Raw genomic sequence first — 20,155 nt, 5'->3', positions numbered from 1 at the left:
ATTAAAGATTCAATTAAAAAATAAAATTCCTTAAATATATAATTTATGAGAAAATGTCAACAAAATCTTAATCTTTAATGATAAATTATCCGATTGAAATATAATTTCCGAATATAAATGAAATCAATCACAATATTACAGATTTTAAATAAAGACATCCGATTGATACAAGACTGGAGAAGTACCTTAAAATGAGTTTTATTTCTTAAAATAATTAAATACTTATTCTCTATTTATAGAAAAATTTTAAAACAAATAAAAATATTGGGATAAATTTTAAAAAGTAAAAGAAATCTTGAGAAATTTTTTTATTTTAATTTGATTTAGTGGCAACAGATGGCAGAGAAAACATGTGTAAATGGCAAAAACAGAACCTGCAGGATATAAATATTTTTAAAAATTCTCTTCAAACATAAAAAAAAAATGATAAACAAAATTATTAAATATTTAACTTTAAAAGTTTATAAATCAAATATAATAATTCTTAATTAATTATTTTTATTTGATTTAATAAAAATCTAAATTTTTAACTAACATTCAATTAAACTAGATTTGGAAACGTCCAGTAATTTCAAATTTAATTATTTAATTAAAACATTTGTAAAATTAGAAAATCTCATTTTAAACAATCAATTAACTTCAAACGTAATTAAAATTTAGGATTTAAAATATTTTAAAAACCGTTCTTATATAAAGATTTCCTGGAAATTATAAATACTGATTATTTAAATAAAATTTGATCATTTTAAAAGGATTTAATTAAATATACTAATCTTACGAATTCTTCTACAGAATTCCTAATTTAGTATTTTGTAATTAATGTTAGCATCAGATTAGATTTCCTTATTATGTCATCAATTCACGCGTTAAACCAAGTATTGTGGGCATTGGTAAATATATTCAATTGTAAAAGGAATTAGCGCGTAAAATTAATGTTTAAATGTTCAATTTTAAATGTTTATTGAGCAATTACAATTGATTTTTATGCTTCTTTAATTTTGAAGGTAGAATTCTTTAATTCTATTCAGTTTGATTTGAATTTATATCACTTTATAGTTTCAAAAGTATATTCAATTCATTAAGTCAAGACAATTTGTTAAATTAAAAGAAAGATTTTTCTTTTTTTTCTGTATACAAAATTTAAAAATTAAGACAAATAATGAAATATCTAAAAAATATAAAAGTTATTACAAGTTTAGTCAAGTTTTTTTTTTTGGAAATTTAATATAAGATCATTAAATATAATCCTTATTAATTGCCATAAATCTTTAAATATAATCCAACTAAATTTTTATTTTGGATATTTTAAAATTATTTATAAAAATTTAGGTCTATCTTAAATGTTTTCAGATATTCATCAAATTTAAACAAACAAACGTATGAATAATTTTGCTTTTTAATCATTAAAAACTTGAATTTATTATTATAAAAAATGCATTTTCTAATAATAATTACATTGTATTTTACATAAAATGGCAAATTATTTATTTCGGCTTTTAAAAATTTAATTTGCATTAAAAATAATAAACAATTGAATAAGTCTACTTACGAAATTATTTATTTTACACATTATTTACTACTAATTAAATTTATTTAAACAAAAATAAGAAATGTTAAAATTTATTACCTATTTTAAATATTTGATAGAATTAAACAAAAGTAAGTGTTAAATTTTATAATAATGTTTATTTATAAATTATTCGAATAACTTTTGGATAAAGACAAAAGATTTTTAAACTAAAATTATTAAATTACTAAAATTTTATTTAAAAGATAATATAAATAAAATAATTTTAACAAATAAATTTATTTCTTTTTTTCCCCATTAAAATGTAATTATTTTATTTATTTTTCTAAAAATTTTTATTTTGTTTTAAATTATTTATTAAAACTTCAAATTTTATTTGTTTTTAATTAAAATTTTATTTTTATTTTTTATATTTTAAAAATATATTTGGAGAAAAATAAATAAACAAATAAATACAATTTTAGTATTTAAATTTATTTTAAAATATGCCACATTCTAATTAATGGAGCTTACATGTTTGAATTACATAAACTTGTCAAAAGCAATAATTGCTGTCAGGTAAATACTTGAAAAAATAAAATAAATGTAAACTGTTGACAGGGATTAATTTTAAGTGCAGAATAATTGATTAATTTTTATCTTCATTCTGTAAATAAAGATTATATATTTTTTTAAACTTAGTACTTATATAAGATAATTAATGGATTTCAAGATTATAAAATATTATATGATTATACAATAATCATTTTATAATTGTAAATAACATTAATCACAATATTGTTATAACAGTACTTGTATATTGTTGAATCTCTCAAAACAACTGAGCTAAATCATTCACTTTTATTTATTCATTATACTATGGATGTTCATTATATCAAGAGTTTAATGTATTTTAAACATCACTTTTTCTGTTTTTATTGTACTTTATTATTTTAAATGTATCCTTAAAGAGGAGGAAACTTTAAACTTCATACATTTTGGCATTGATTTATAATAATTAAAAATAAATAAAATCATTGTGTTGAATTCTTTATTTTTTAATGTTTTAACAATAAAGTTATAAAAACATTTTAGCATAATTTAATATTGTAATAATTTTATTGCTTCAGTAGCAAAGTTATTAATAAATAGGAAGATTTATAGCATTTAACATAATAATTTTAATGTTATAACCATAAAATTATTGTGATATATGCTATATAGCATATGGATGTTCAGTTCCCACAGAGCAATAAGAGATAAAAATGAAGGAAAAAAAATCATATACAATATTAATCACATTATATAACTATTAAAATGAAAAATAATATTTATTTACAGAAACTAAATGAAAATTAATAAATTATTCTTTAATTAAGATTAATAATAAATTAAAATTCTTGGAGATTAATTTTAAATAAAGAAGCATATCTACTTTTAATTTATATAAATTTTCTATAAATGAACATTATTATTTTAAATTTAAATTTTCATATTACATCAGATGTAAATACTAAGTTATATATAGCATTATCACAACACTTTTATTGTTAAATTAAAATTATTGTGTTAAATGTTTTAGTATTTAACATAATAAATATACTACTTTACTGTGTTTTACTATTTTAGAAATAAAATTATTATGATAAACACTTTAAAATATATTTTTTAAGTTTTAAAAGTATTTTCTGTTAAAACTATTATAAAAATATAAATTTAAAGAAATTATTTATTTTAATTTATATAGACTAAAATGCATTCTATAAGCTTCGCATTTATTAATTTACTATTTCGTCTAATAATATAGAATATATTCTTTTAATTTTACAAGATTTTCAAGATTTCTATTTATTTATTTGTTTTTATACATATAAAAACATAAAAAAGTTGAAAAGATTTTTATTTTTATTTGTTTTTATAATAATTTTTAATTTTAAGAACAGGACAAGAATTTAAAAATAATGATAAAAGTAAAGTTTATCGTTTACGTAATTTAATTCAACAATAGTTTAGCAGTCTGGAAATAAAGCAAAATAATTCTACTTTGGTTTAGATTTCTCGATCGATATTTATCACAACTTATTTGGTTTGCATTTTAATGGAATGCACTCATTTAATGCAACTCATTTTAATGGAAAAGGATATATTTTTTCTTTTTTTCCAAAATATTCTCTTAAATTACTGACAAGTATTAAATGATACATAACACAAGCAGTACGAAAAATATATAACATATACTGTATGTATATTTGGCAACTGGCTGAGGCAATTAAAGTGCCAGATATCACTATGGGGGACCCGGCATCGAATCAGGGCGGTCAGAAAAACATCAAGAATTTTTCGGGGCTAATCTGTTCCAGATTTGTCGAGCTCCGTCCGTCACCATCCGGGAGTCCCATTGGGACCTGGGCATACCCAAGATGGGCTTGAAAAAGACTAACAAGGCGGAAAGATAAATATATATATATATAAATTCAGGTTTGTTTTTATACGTAGATACGTTCTCGAAAAATTCGTGTAAAGATATTATCCGTATGAAAAACTGTAAGATTGGTTCGGCTGAATCTTAGAAACTAGTAAAAGTAATACGATAAACCAATTAATAACCTCTTAGTACTCGCTGAGCGGAAAGAGGTCTATGACCTATCCGGAACTGCTTCTACAAAAAAACATAAATAAATAAATAATAAAATAGTTTAATTTTAGTTAATAAATGAGAGGAGGGACAATTGGTACTTATTTATCAGCAAAATTTAATTAGTTTGTATTATTAGTACAAATTTTATTTTACTTTTATTTTTTATTCGACTTTTTCAATTAAATGTCAAAAAAACCCTCTAGCTTTCAACACCAAATGACACAATAACTATTTTGTATTGAAAGAAATCGGAAAAAACGGGCAAACAAATCGTCAAAGCTTGAATTAAATTTTTTCTGACTGCTTCAATCGCGAGTAAATTCGGAATGAAAGACTGATTGTCACGAAACACGTTCAAATAAATCGTAAAAAACAGCCAAATCTTAAAATTTACTTGAGCGTACGTTAAAGGCAAATTCTAAGAATTTTTAAAATAAAGATCAATTCTCTAGATAAAGAGAATGAATATTTTTTTTCTTAAAATTAAACGAATTAAATGAAATGGAGATTTCTAAAAAGGCAATTTATTGAAACGTGTCACATCAAAACAAATCGTGTAAAAACAGAATCAGGTGTGCGTATGTGTGTATTACTATTTTATTTATAAATATTTATATATATAAATATAATATATTTCGATAAATAAATATACTGTATATATTTATTTATCGAAATATTATTTATTCATTGGAAAACTGAAAAATTAATTTGTAATTGAATATTGAATCTGGATCGTCATACTGATTTATTCCAATTCATTCCTGAAGAGGTGATGTTACATTTATTTCTACAATTTACAATTTATTTCTACGTTAGAATTTCTGAATATTTTATTTAATTCTAATTGAATTTGAAAAAAAACCACTAAAATATAATTTTTCATCAAATTATTCGTCTATAATAAATGATAATTACCTATAACGAATTTTAATGACTCGAATATTTCATGTTTTTATGCTACTTAATTATAATGAAAGTATTTTTGGCTTTTAATATTATATATTTTTTTATCAATGTTTTTATCGTATTATTTTTTAACTTTTATTTTTAGATTAATACTGTAATTTAAAAATTGCCTTAATGACTTGATATCACGATTTTTTGTATAAAAACATGACTATTTTTATATAATCGTTAAAATAATCCATTATATTCAGAAATATTATTTTTAAATATGTAAATTATAGAAATTTTCTGAAATTATGTTTATATTTAGAATAAAACTTAAAGTTTAAAAATAAATTGTTATAAATTAATGTATGTAAGCAATATAATGATTTGCAAATAAAGCTGTATATATTTAATAGGCTATATTCATAGTAAAGAATTTGTTATTAGAAACAGTTTTATTTAGATTGTATTTATTTTCATCGGTGAAAAATGAATTCCTAACTAAATACATTTTATATCTATAAATATCTTCTTCCACTGATGATAAGGACGATCAAAACAACGAAGTTAAAATATAAAACCGTGTATAGTAGCTGTGAGCTACAGTATATTTTAAGACTTACATATGGATAGTATACGAAAGCAAGATCTCTCTTGTATCAAATGCCAGTCCTACTATCTTTAAGATATCTAATTTTGGTAAAATGTTTTGAAAACATAGAAAAAATAAGAAAATCTGTCAGAACAAAAAAAAGTACAAGAATATCTTGATACCAGTCCAGTAGCTAGAAATAAATCATTGTGATTAGATTTATAAATGAAAAGCAAGCTGAAAAAATCGTATAGACCTATAAATAGGTCTGGTATTAGTAGAACTGCCTACGCTTTAAGCTTTATCAGTTTAATTTGCTCGCTTTTCCAAGCTTGGTGTGGGTGATTATTATTAATTTAATGTGTTAAAAATAGGTTTACATTATCTGATAGTGCATGTGTTGGACGCACGATTAAAAATTAAAACGGAAACGTGACACAAAGAGAACAAGGTTGTGGCGAATGACTGGTATTTTTCTCTTTTCCCAGCCACCATTATTATCTATAGTTCACACGTAAAAAAAGTAACAGTAGCCTAAGTTTACCTAATCGAAAGTGTATATTATACGAGTACATACTACATATGGAGGACTTTTAAATTTTTTAGGAGCTTAGCCATCTCCTAGCCCCGTAGCTACGGCACTACTTCATACAAATGTAAGAATGTCCGGTTTTAACCGGACATTCTTACATTTGTATGGAATATATTTGTATGGAGTAAAAAATTTTCTATATTTTTTCTGTATTTGTATCCTAATGGAAAATTCTGTTGTTTTTAAAAATATATTATCATTTAATAATCACTCTTGCATAGTTTTATATTTAAGCAAATTTTAGAAAATTTGGAAGCCGTTGTCTTTAAAAGCAATGTTTGGTTTTAACCGGACAGTTTTAATAATAAAATGCTGTCAGTATTATAAATGAAAATAACACAAAATGAAAACGAGATTTAATGTGCAATTACTGGATGACAAATTTTCAATATCAATATCTGAATATTTCAATTTTCAAGTTATTTTAGTTTGTCGGTAAAGTTCTACTTTCCATAACTCACAAGTTAGATAAGTATACAGATCATCCAAGTAAAAAATAAATTAGGCTATATAGGCCTACTCTAGTTTCTCATGGGAAAAATAGAAAACTTTCTTATTAGAACTGCTTGAATATTAAATTCCTGTTGTTTATCACTGTCTTTACAAAATTTACATTCAAAAAAGAAAAATCCGTGGAGAGATATAAGAAAATAATAATAATATAAAATAAGACCTTTTTAGTTTTTAGCTTTGAATGACCAAAAAGAATACTTATAAGCATGAAATTTTATGACACATTAATATCTTGCTTTCTTTTTACTTTTTATTGTACAGTATGCTATAAAAATCGTAGCCGAATTAAAAGAAGCATTCCAAAATCATTTAGGAATGTTTCTTTTAATTCCATGAATTTTAATTATATATTTATGAAGTTTTAAAAATATTTTATATTAGCGGAAAAGTATCGATTTTCTTATAATACAGCAACAATGAATCCTTGTATAAGTTGAAAATCCTGTTATTTAAACTGAATAATTCTTGCTACTGTCTAATCTTGTTAGTAACAAGAAGGAAGTTATATTGAAGAAATTTAAAACATACTAACCTAAAAGCCCTTATATTCTACTGAATTGCAGTAAATAATTTATTTATAAAAACCTTAGATATTGACAAGATATTTTTTTAAATAAAAACTTTAGACATTGGCGATATCAAACTTAATATCAGTTTGATGTTGCAAATTTATTGCATTAATATTTAAGACAATATCTGACGATATCAAACCGATATCTTAATACCAGTTTGAAAAATAGCCTAATATTTCATCGATTATATAAATATCACAATAAATAACGTATTTTATGGAAAACTAAGACTGATATTATAACGAAACGTTATTGAACGATAACTTTTTTAAAATTTTATCTTTTATATATAAACTAGCAGGCAAGACCGGCGTTGTCCGCGCAAAAAATAAGAACAAACATTAAGTTTAGCTAATATTGTACTTCTAACCTTTATATTGTATTATATTATAGAATTTGGTTTATATAACTACAAAAGTTATCTTACATAGCCGATCTTACTTGTTTTCACCGGGTTGAAGAATTAAGTTCCCCCCTCTTCCGAGGCTAATTAGAGAATTTTTGGATGGGTCTAAAAATATGTTCGATTTTCCCACAAAAACTCAAAAACCGTATCTAAAACAGTACAGTAGAAGCAGAATTCTTCAGAGTAATCTTAACTACCTTCCTTTTTCAACGTGGGAGAAAATTTCGAAAAATACCTCAGTGTGCATTCTCATGATGTACAGTACCCTAACTGTGTACCAAATTTCAACTTTTAACTGTTAACCGTTTGGGCTCTGCACTTATAATGTAATCGAGATAGATTGATAATAGTAATAATAAGATGTTGCAAAAGTAAAATTCTTTATTGCATATGGTTAACATATTGTCAAACCCCAGAATGAAGACAAACCCAACCAACTCGGTGTTGAGTTGAACATGAAACCCCGAAAAAAATTCTTCAGCTAAAACAGAGAATTTTTTCCGGGCTTTTAATAAATTATATTAAGCTATTTCGTTTAAAATGTTTTCTGGGGCGTTAACAAAATGCCTAGAAGTAGGGAATGTGAAAAAACATGACCATCCACACATGATCACCCACTTTTTAATTACTGTTGAGCCTGTGCACATATCTCACTGGTCTTAATTATTTTTAACACTTTACTATTGTGTATCAAGTAAGTAATTGATTTGATGAATCTATAGATCATCGTAAATAGCATAAGTTGCCACACGCGGCCGAAAAATAAAGCTACCTGCTAATGAAGGTAGGAACGAAACTGAAATCGGAATTAAAACCGGAAATGCAAAGCGAAGAAAAATACGCTAAAAATTTAATATCAGAAGTGGAATGCTATTCAATTGCCTCGGATATGTCAAGGCCGCATGGCCGAGCGGTTAAGGTGGCAGCTTACCGCTCTGGGGGACCTGGGTTCGAATCCCGACGGGTCGAAAAATCCCCAGGAATTTGTCGGGGGTGGTCCGTCTGGATATGTCGGGATATGCCTCACCACCCGGTCGCCTCATTGTGGGCCTGGCCGCAACCATAATGGCTTGCAAAAGGAGGCCCTCTTAGTGCCCACAGGGCGGAAGGAGTTTAAAAAAAAAAAAGCCTCGAATATGTCAACCTCTAAAATGTAAATTTAGCTTCATGCAGTTATCAATAAGAAAATCTCCAATTTTTGAATGTGATACCGCCAGAATGAAGAAGAAATGTTCACAAAATTGCGAACGGATAGTAATTTTTATTCCCAAAATGGGAATGTGTCCGCATATATGAAGAGGTATGATAACCCTATTATTGCAAATTTTATTAAATGTTGCCTGTAAATGTTTTGTGGTAGATATTTTTTATCATTAATCTCTTTGAAAACAGCTTCATTTAGTGAATACAATTACCGAACATTCTGGCATGAAATTCTGATACGCTAAAATCTGCCAAATTTTTATTTAATAGAAACTTTTATTTAAAAAATAAGTTGTAGAATTTTCTATAAAATTTTTTTTTCGATATTAATAATATAGTATTTCTAAAAAATTTATATGTATAAGATGTTATATAAAATTCATGTCAATGTTCAATGTTGAATTTCACATTGATTATATTAAAGCGAAATTCTTCCTCATTAAATATTTAGGAATTTAGAATCGATTTTATTCGACCTCAAGTTATTGATTTTAAAACTCATATTTCTTTCATATGTTTTCAATGAAATGTTTAGTCATTATATACACAGAAGTCCTGGTTAGCGTGAATCCCATTTAGTGTCAACTATCAATGTCATTAGTTTACGACGTCCCAACAGAAATCTACACTTAATTCCGGTTCAGGAAAATCAGATTAATATTTACTGTCAAGCTTTTTTCTAGTTCAAAATATATAATTAGTATGGGCCCTAATACAAAACATTAGTTAACGTCAACATTCCTTCGCTTATCTGGCAGAATTAATATTAATGTTCACTTATATTTCGTTGAAACTTTTTGAAAATTTAGCTGATTTCCATTTCAAACTTTTAACTACATGCGAAATACATGAAAATTCTGTACTCTTTTATATTGTACAATTGTATCAGGATTTCTGTCATTGTCAACATGTAAATTCATAAGTATTCCCTTTCATATTAATCAAAAGTTAATCGACGATTCTAATGCTTTATATACTTTTTAAAAACTCTTTTCACCTTGTGGGCACAAAGAAGGCTTTTTTCTGCAAGCCCATTATGGCTTCAGCCAGGCCCAGAATGGGGCGGCTGGGTGGTGAGGGATGGGGCCGACATATCCGGATGGAAATAATAATAATTATTATTAATTAATAATTTTTTTCATTGTACAGTACTTAAGAAATATTAAATTTTAAAAAATACAGTAGTTTTAAAGTTAAAATAAGATTAAACTAACGAAAACCAAAACCAATGTAATGGAGAGATACGACGCGCTTGTATATCGATGACGTAATACACGTAACTGAGGAGCGAACGAAAAGAACCAAGTTGAATTAATTAAGTCGGAAAAAAGAAAGTGTGCATTATAATCGAGAAAATGCGAGCACTGTATTAATCTTTAAAATATTGGTATTAAATGTCTTATAAAATCACGACGACTCCTGTAAACCGAGTTACCCGTATCCGATAAGAATAAAATATCGATACATACCAATATAGCTCTATCGTTAAAAAATTCGCTTATTTTTTCTCACCTCGAGTTTTGCTTAGTACAATGGCTAAAAAGGGCGCAAAATGCGTTCGGAAATACGGTATTACAGCACCACCTGTATTGGGCGACTACCTGTCTAAATGACCACTTTTTGAAAGAACCGTGGGTGGTCGCCATAGATAGCTTTTACTGTATATACCGGTATATTTTTTCAAATTGCAGCCCAAATAGAAATTGCAGTCTTACAGTGATAGTTTAATATTACCATATCTATACAATATAAGCAACATACCTTTCAGGCTAAAATTGCATAATGCTTGTTAAAATCAACTTTGATCCTTAAAGATGATCCACAGAGGTTGATTCTAATGAGAATCTACTGTATATATATATATATATATATATACAGTAAATACATAACACATTGTGTTTAAGTGTATTATGTTCGTTCGTGAAATGTGGACCGACTAAATACAATCAAACCTCGGATTTCGAACGCCTCGGTTACCAAACAAGTACTCAGCAAGATCCGACCACCGTTTTCGAACAACTTTTATGTTCGAAACCAAGGTTTGACTGTATATTCTTTATTATATTAATTTATTGATTATTTATTAAACCGTTATTATATTACTTAGGCAACTGATTTAAAATTATACACACAAGTACCGTACAACAATAACTTTACTTCATTTTAAAATACAGAATCGTATAATTTGTGAAAGTTATAAAACAAAGTAATATCTCACAACAGTTAATGACTATAGCAGGGCCGCTGAGCGCTTATAAGGAGCAAAATGTAGGCATGGTTGGAGCCCTTTTGCTCCTTAGCGGACTCTTTTACTATTTTATAATAAATGAAATACGTAGAATGTTTCTTTATTGATAAAATGAACTCAAAGATTTTTTTAGTAAAAATAATATTAATGTATTGTAATAGCCTGTTCAAAATCGGTTTTTAACTAACATTGGCTGCGTTCAGAAGAGTCAACAGTTGTAACTAAGCAAAGGTATTTCAATCGGTAGCTGTTACGTAGTTACATCTGCTGAACGATGAGTGAGGTATGCGTTATGAACAGGAAGCAGCCATAATTGGTCAGTTGCAGCTAGCGAAAGGTAGCGTAAATGAAATATTAGCGAGGTTGAGGCCGAAGTTTTAAACGAGAAAACGTGTACGTCGGACGTTCGGCGCCGCTTTCCTGTAAGCCTAGAAGTTTGGCAATAGCCTTTGGAATGTCGAGCATTATTCCACTGACTTTCCAAACGCCATTGCCAAACTTCTAGGCTTACAGGAAAGCGGCGCTGAACGTCTGACGTACACGTTTTCGCGTTGAAAACTTCGGCCTCAACTTCGCTATTGCTACTAAATGTGACGTCAAAACACCAAAGATGTTCCGAAACAGCGCTACTAGAGAACGTTCGGCAGAAAAATACTCAACATCTCCGAAACTGTTGATTCTGCTGGACTTAGCCAATGAAAGTGATATCATTATTAATATTGAAATGAAGCGCGCATGCAATGCCATAATGTTATAAATAAAAAAAAAAACTTTTCAGAAGAGGTAAAAATATTTTTTTCTAGGGAATGAATTCATTTCAATTTTACAATAAAATGGTAAAAACTCACTAGGTTACAAATTCTCTGGAATATCAAAATTATGTAAATATAAGTTGTAACACTTTAAGCGTCAAAAGTCACGTGACTTGCACTTTGGTGCTTCAAACGTTATGTCTTGACATAAATTCAACCTAAAAATACAGCCACTTACAATGCTATCGCCAAAATATTTATTTCCAGCAGAAAATATTGCGTTTAAAATTCAATTCTTCAATAAAACAGTACTTAGAGAAAAATGGCAAATCAGTTTTTACTAATATATTTATTTTCAAACAATACAAAAATTTCTCAATATAAAAATTATTCGTTTTGAAGTTGGTAATTATAACGTATTAAATAATATGCTTTAGTTATTAGAATAATTCTTTACTTTATATTTGAATCTTAAAAATGAAACATTTCTATTGAATTCATAATTTATTTTATTAGGCATTTTACAATTATAAAAAATGAACAAGTGCTTAAAAAATAATATACACATATTATTCAAACAAATATAATAATATAAGAATTAAACTAGTTCTAACCATTCTTAGAATGACCTTAAATACGGTATATAGACCTATATCGGCTTACCGTACTGTCGGGTTACCCTACTGTATATTCCTAAAACAGGTAAGATACGATATGAGTTTCAATATTTCACTTATTAATTGTATTAAATAACATATTTTAATGAGAACTAAAAACTTTTTATTTAATAATTATTACAGTTTAATTAAAGCAATTATATTATAATCAATACATATTACAATAAAGCACATTGTTTGATAAAGTGGCTTTAATACAACCGGATAAGCAAGCCAATGACAACGTCCGTTTCAAATTAAACGGGCTTGCTTATCCGGCTGAATTAAAGCAGTTTTACCAGGCAATTTGCTCTTAATTTGCAAATGAAAGACTTATTTACAAATTTGAATATTTCTGCATGTTCATTGTACAGTCAGTTCCACAAAAAGGTATGACAATGAACTGTATTTATTTTGCATTAATTCTATCAAAAATTATTCTATTCATGGTATTGTTTATTATTAAATTGCTTTTAAATTACAATTAAACAAATATTTGCTGTAATAATAAATAACGACATAGAAAATAGTCTAATACTTACTTGAATAATTGTATGCAAATAATTTAAAATATTTTTCTTAAGATTATAAATATGATAATTTTTACTTCTTAAATAAAAATTATTTATTTTAATAATTTAATAACATTTTAAATTGATTAATATTTATTAAACGATGATAATGAATTTTTTAAATAAGAGAATTTTAAGATTCATGTTTTGTAATACAAGTAATTTATTTTTATTTAATTGTTTTATAATTCCATTAAAATTATATTTAGAATAAAAATAGGTTTAAAAATTTTTAAATATAATTATTAAAAAAAACTGAATGAAAATTAAATTATTAAATAATTTATATAAAATATATATTTTTAAAATATAAATTGATGACTATTTAATAAAAATGTTTAAGTAGTTTTAGAAATTTTATATATTATAACAACAAATTATAATATAAGTGAATAAATTATGATAAAATTTATCTACAGAGTAACAATTTATTTTATGAAAAGAATTTTTAAATAAATTAAATTTTATTATTATTAATTTAAATATAAACATTTTCTTTATTTATCATACATTTATTTTACGTTTACACGATGATACGTGTCAAGCTCCCAATACAATTATATCAAGTGACATAATTTAATGTAGGGTGTTCGTTACTTAGGAAGAGATTCTCCCCAATCAACAAAGGTTCTGAATTAAATTTTATGTAATAAAACATTAAACAAATTTCAACAATAATTAAATAAAAAGAATGTAAAATATAAAGGCAAAAATATTATATTTTCATAATCCAGCATGGTCCAAATTTCAAGTAACTGTGTTTATAAACAATTCAATAATTTCTGAAAGTATTATAAGAACATTATAATTTGTGTATTGAACTAAAAGTAAATTTATTTACTTTTATTAAATTTATTAAATTTTTTTAAAATTAAAACTGTAATAAAGAACAGAGAACTGTCGATATACTGTAGCGAAAACTCTCAATGGACTGTACTGTCATGCTATTCTTTATGTATGTATCAAAAGGACTAACAAAATTGTTCACTACAATGAAAGTTTACTATATCGGATGGTCTCTATATCAAGAATCTACTGTATTTAAATAAGACAACACTCATTACAACATAATTATGACACAACTGGAGAAGTAACCAAACAAAAGACCAACTACTATAGGCCTTCTTCAGATAATCTACAGCAGTTGGTCTTTTGATTTGTTTAATTAAATATATTGCTGGAATTATAGGAAGTGTACTGCTTCTTTCGTTTAGTCATTAACACTTTTGGACCACCCTGTATTTAATATGTGACTTCATTTTATTAATAATTACATCATACAACTTTTTAAATAAGATTATTTATAATTTATAAATAAAAATCAATAAAAAAGAAAATTAGATTTAAAGTTTAAAGTTTTTTTTTCTGTTTTAATTAATATTTTCAGAACATTAATGACTACACTACATTGTCTAATCATCATATTGTATAGATTTTTTTAATCGTTTTTGTGTTTTAAACATCAATAATTTTTTAAATTGTGGAAAAGAATGAGCAAAAACTTATATATAATACGGCAGAATGATAAATTACAAAAACTGAACAGAACATTTTCTACAAATATTTAAGATAAGAAGTTATTAAATAATAATAGCTTAAGGGAATTGGTAGATCAGAGACTTTTTCCTCCAAAGAAAACTTTTGATGTGCTTTGTCATATCACTAATCTAGAAGAATGAATGGGTATTATTTATATTAGCCCATGAACAGAAAAGAAATAAGCTGAAATAGTTAGTTGTTTAAAAGTACTTTTTAGTTATTTAAAAAAATCAAAAGATTATTAATACTGATGAGTTTTAATCAATAATTAAATAATTTATCTTAGCTGGAAGCTTAAAAAGTTTCAGTGATTTTGCCTCTAGACATTTCAAGTTTAAATTTAAATTTTATTTATATTCTACTTACAGTCAAAATAAAAAGTTCAAATCTATATTAAATATTCATATTTATTCAATTTTCAAATTTATATTCAATTTTTAATACCTTTCTGAATAAAATACTCTGCATTTCAATTTAATATTCACCAAATTTTATATGAAGAAACGTTGAGTTTCGTTTCTTTATCAGTTAAATTTTCAAGAGAGTTTAAATTTTTTTTTTTTTTTTAAATTTCAAACTTTAATGGAAAAAAAATCAAGTATAATCTCATTTTTAAACATATTTAATAAACTTTTACTAATCGACAAACGGACGAACACTGTTAAATTCTACATTCCAAAATCGTTAAATACCAAATTTTATTCAAAATTATTAACAAAAATCGATTTAAAATTTAGAAAAAATCTATTTATATATTTTTAAGTTTATATCCGTTTTTGACAAATTTATGGAACAGTAACTGATTGAAAAAAACCTGAAAAATTTAGCGCCAGAATAAGTATTTAAATGATTGGTTAATGTTACCTTAGGTAGCCTAGGCTTCCCTGGGCCTCTTAGTGCTCTCTGAGCGGAAAGAGGCCTTTTCTGCATTATTAAATAAAAAAAAAAACCTATTCTAATAAATTACGCCTATTCTAATATTTTGGTTGGCAATAATTATGGTAATTTATTAGAATAGGTTAGGTTAGGTTAGTACTGTACGTGCGTCCCCACTGTTTCAGAGACGAGCCGCCATCTTGGTTACCTAAGGTAACATTAACCAAATAATTAAATACTACATTCTACATGATTTTTATCTTAAATTGTTGATAAATCCAAACAGAATCTTGTGCGACGTATTTTCAAGCACTGACAAACAGACGAACTTTAAGTTTCGATACCGATAACTAAGTTTTGACTGTGTACAATCACTAAATATCATATTTTATATTATTATTTTTAAATTGTCAATAAAAGACTGAAAATTCAATACAGAAATTTGAAAATATATCATGCAAGTTTTCCTTTTGATTTCCTGAGCAAGAAAGAAAACCGAACTATCAGATAACAAACGAATATATTTTCTTTCTTTCTTTCTTTATTATTATTGAATATTATTCTTTTTTTAAAGATTTATTTGTAAGTAAAATTTCGAATATCAATCTTATTTAAGTATAGTAATTGAAGCATGAATTATTGAAACGTTCAATTGGAATTTTAAAATATTACAATAAGATTTAAAAGTTAGTTATTCGTTTTTCTAGATATTAAAAATTTATTTTATCAAAAAAAGTAATATAATTAGTTGCAGATACTTAAAAATTCAAAAATCAATTTTTAATATTAGTTTCGTTATTCATATTTCTCTTCCATGTAATATTCAATCAACAAATTATTTAAAAGTCCACTAACATTTGAAAAGTTTTAAAATAATGAATTATAAATAGTTTATTTTTGAAATATATCATAATATACAAAACTTTATACGCATGATCTTAAAAATCGATTGTTTGTTCGATGTCGTCTCATTAATTCTTTCTTTTTAGTAAACATCTTTAAAGAAGACATTCGACTTCATAATTACACATTAGTAGAATGAGAAATTTTGAAGATATTTTTCAGTAATTTTACAGAAAATAAATACGATAACACGCAACACGAGTCGAAACTTGCTTAATGTGAACATTTGGAAATTTCTTTGAAATAATGTTTTTGTAGAGGAAAAAAGATAAAGTGGATTCTTTATATTTTAAAGGTCGATCGATTGGATAAATCGAGCAAAAGATTGACATTGCTTTAGGTGCTGTCAATGCTGGATAGTTTTTACAGTAGATCCGTCCGATCTCCATTTCAATATGACACTAACATCTGCAGCATCTGGATGTAACAGATTGGTGGTTTTATATATGAGAAGATTGAATGAATTTAATTTTAACCATTTTCTAGAAAGATTTTTTTGTTGTTGTTGTTGCAGATTATACTCAATTATTAAAATTAGAAGGATATTGTATAAATTAAATTTAGAAATCATATCACCTCTCTTAACTGAGAGTAGGCGGTAACAGAGTTTTAGGTGATGGTTTCCTGGGGCATAGATAAATCTTGACAAAGTTTATTGCTGAAAAAACGAAAAAGTATATATAAAAATATCGATTTTCTTTTGTAAAAATATCACAAGAAGTAAAGTAAGTTGTCGTGTTAAGCATTGGTTTAAATGATCCTTAAACAGTTAAGTGATTTAATGATTACAGATTTACTTACATAAGAATCAATTATATTCTATTGTTAAAATATAACTAAATCTTTTATGTAAATTTTCATTAATAAATCTTTAAAAAATAAAATTAAAATTTACGTAAACATGAATATTCAACGCATAATAATTGCATTTTTAATTGGAAAATTTTAAAGGATTTACTCTTAATTTAGAAAATATTCTTACTGAAATTATAAAAGGAATTTGAAATGATAAATCGTTTTAAATTATCATTAAAAAAAAAAGAAAATTATGCATTAAAAATTTAAAATAATAAAAATAAAAATAAAGTAAATGATCATTAATGTAAGATTTTTCCAACTGTGCTTTTATGATGAAGTAAAACAAGGTTAATACACAAACTCTTTATTTATCATAAGATTGAAATTATATCAAACATTAACATTTTACATTTAGTAAGATTAATAATTTCTCTTTGTTATTTAACTATATTTAATTTTAGTTTGATTAAACTTTCCTGCAATGGATGCATTATCTACTGTGACTAACTTCTAAATTACTTGCTTCGTTTGACAAATTAAATCTGACGAACCATAATATATAATATATCAATATTTAAAATATTCTGTTCTTGAAAATAATTTATTTTTTATTAAAATAATTGTTTTTATTATGTTTATATATTTTCTTAATTTTGTTAAAAATCAATATAAGATATGTAAAAATGGATATAAATTTAATAACTTTAGTAATATATATTTTTATAGAATAAATTTAATTGTATACATATTTTTTAATATTAATTAATGAACTTTTTGTATAAATAAAACATTTATATATAAAATTGCAATTTAAAATTCTTATTTTTAAGGTCATTACTAAAAATTTCAATTAGTAAAATTAGTTTTACTGAGAAATTTTTATCTTTTAAGTATAATGATAAATTACATTAGTTGTGTATACACTGAAGCAAAGTACAGTATATACTAAATACATTTTATTCCGAATTCATAAATTTTAAACAGTAAAAATTGATGATAAAGTGCATTAAGGCATAATAAAGGCTATATTAAATGTATGATCCACAATGGATCAGCATTATTCTATATAGCGTGAAAAATTAATATTGCTCCCTATATAGAGGGCTTTAAATCTTGCCATTTAAAGCTGTAGAAATGCACCAATTAAACAAACGTCACTTTACTCCCTAATTGAGTAGTCTGAGGTATAGCATTAACTGTATTTAAAGCTTGGAGGGCCAATCTGTTTGCTAAACGTGCTCTATTTGTAGAATGTAGATACTGTTCATGAGCGGCATTTATATATTGACGGTACATTTTACACTCTTGCTGTTCTTTAGCTTCTTTTCTCATATATTTAATCATCATAATGCCTATACCAAACGAATAGAAAAACAGCACCACTACTATATATATAACGGCGTTTTTTTGATTTTCTGGTGAATTCGGATCCGATTTTTCTTCTTCGTTTTGTATACCAGAATTGTTTGAGACGTTCGAAGCTAGTGAAGCTAGGTAATCGTTCAGATATCTTGTTATATTGTGACAATGAATAGTGATGTAGGCATTTCCTACTGGAAGTTCTGCACTAGCATTACTCATGTCTGTGCAGATAGCATTCATGGCAAGAAAAACGATCGATCATGTTTTATCCGTTTCAGCTTTACCTATGGAAACAAAAACTATTCATTATTTATTTATAACAACAACAACATTTTAACTTATACATTAATCTCATTCAAATTACTTACATTTATATAGGCTGTTTTTATTAATTAAGCTATAAAATGAAATATTGCTGTAACAATGAACGAAACGTAAAATGTCTTAAAAGGCAAAATATAAATTTCTTTTTATTTTTCAGCAAGAATATAAAGTTTAAAACAATTTCCTGATATAAAACATTTTAAACTTCATTAAAGATTTTTATTTTATGCATATTTTATGCTATTTTAAACGCTTAATTTCATTTGTTTAATTTAAATTCATATTTTAGGGATTAAAATATAGTTTTATTTCCAAACTTTAAATTAAAAGAACAACAGATATTTTTAATAATTTATCTACCTATATTTTAAAAAATAAAGAAATAAAATATTATTTTTATAGTAAAAGCACATTTAGAAACGTATTCTTCGAAAACAAAGTGTCACATTAAATTAAGATTTCACTTCTACGGACATTTCGTGACTTTAACAATTCCATAACAACAACAACTTACCATTTATTTATGCTTTTACTGACAAAAGAAAATGTAAGTTCATTTTACCACTCGTCTTGTTAAGTCTTCACTTAAAGGTTCTTAACAGGATAAGTGGCAAGAGATTTCGCTTTACTCTATCTAACTTATATATCTTCTATATTTTTAAACATAAGGAAACAGTATATATATATATATATATATATATATATATATATAGTCTCACTTTATCTAGGCAGCAAATAGTCCATTTCAAAAATAAACACCATTTTTCTGAAAAATATATGAAGCACTTTAAAATCCACATGAACTTTCAGGTCTTATGTTTACATTTTCTTAAAATTTAATGTGTTTGTTTGAATTAATATAAATGATTTAAAGTTAATAAATTGAAACATTTTATTTATATAAAGAAAATATAATTATTTTGGTAATTTTTTAATTAAAAACTACTTAGATGTTGAATTAAGTCCAAATTTTTCATTCTATACTTATTCTAGCATCTGCTTACAGATTCATTATAACTGTTTTAATAGTAAATTTAGAAGAAATGTAAATTAATATTGCTTTATGTATAAGAATAGTTTTATGTTATTATAATAAATATATTTTTTAAAGATTTGAATATTTTTTTTTTCTGTTTTCAAGAGTTTAACGCAGCTTACCTACATACTTTTGTAAACATGTTTTTATGTTGACTTCATTTTTTATTTAATAT

Source organism: Centruroides vittatus, unplaced genomic scaffold, assembly GCF_030686945.1.
Source record: "Centruroides vittatus isolate TY-2023 unplaced genomic scaffold, ASM3068694v2 contig_5, whole genome shotgun sequence".
Lineage (NCBI taxonomy): Eukaryota > Metazoa > Arthropoda > Arachnida > Scorpiones > Buthidae > Centruroides > Centruroides vittatus.
The sequence above is the reverse complement of the archived record's forward strand: the minus strand, read 5'-3'. Positions refer to the sequence as shown.